Here is an 809-nt window from a genome sequence, read left to right as displayed (position 1 = left end):
ATAAATAAATAAAAATAAATGGAAAGAAAAAATGTTAAATCTTTACAGGTATCATTATGCTACTGTTTTTTGTTTTTTTTCCCCCCCTTTGGCAGAACTGGGGATTGAACTCAGGCCCTTGCGCTTGCCAGGGAAGCGCTTATTCCACTGAGCTATCTCCACAGCTCCGTGATGGTTTATTTTATTTGTTGACTTGGGAAAAGTTTTTGGGTAAGATCAACATTTACATAGCTGAACTCTGTGTAAGACAGATTGCCTACAACGATGGAGGGCGTCTCACTCACGCAGTCAGAAACCAAAGCATCAGCCACTCCAAGAAGAAGGTTCTCTAGCGGACTTATTTCCGTCTGGAACTGCAACACAGGCTCAGGGTCTCCACCGTGGATCGTGGGCTTGCCGGCCTTCCTAACTGTGTGACCGTCTGAGCCTATGGATATGTATGCGTATATATCGTTTCTATACAGAACTCTGAGTAATACAAGCTATAACAAAAAAAAATAGAAAAGAATAAATTAAAAATGAGCTATTGTCCAACTAACACTAAAATCAATTCTTAGTTAACAACAAAGCGAGAAATCCTAGAGGGATCTAAAGCTATGCCTCTCGCACTCATTACCACCGGGGAAGGAATGGCATTCTGGATCATGTAGTTTGTTCAAAGACTCATGTGGTAATTTCTGACTTAGATAGTCACAAGAATATCCATATTTTTCTCTCATCAAACATGGAAATTCATGGGATTATTCAAAATGAAACCCTGTTTTCTGTATACAACCTACCTGGTTACCTATGGTAACCTCTAAGACCCA

At 39.9% G+C, this 809-nt stretch overlaps 1 protein-coding gene across 1 annotated transcript in view; it reads right to left on the bottom strand.

The window, feature by feature from the left end:
* The window catches only part of LOC101559712 (nuclear body protein SP140), a 77,773-nt gene that overhangs the window by 40,552 nt on the left and 36,412 nt on the right, over window positions 1–809 (bottom strand). The window lies entirely within an intron of this gene.

The sequence above is a fragment of the Octodon degus genome, unplaced genomic scaffold (genome assembly GCF_000260255.1).
Source record: "Octodon degus isolate 3935 unplaced genomic scaffold, OctDeg1.0 scaffold00089, whole genome shotgun sequence".
In the NCBI taxonomy this organism is placed as follows: domain Eukaryota; kingdom Metazoa; phylum Chordata; class Mammalia; order Rodentia; family Octodontidae; genus Octodon; species Octodon degus.
The sequence above is the reverse complement of the archived record's forward strand: the minus strand, read 5'-3'. Positions and strand labels throughout refer to the sequence as shown.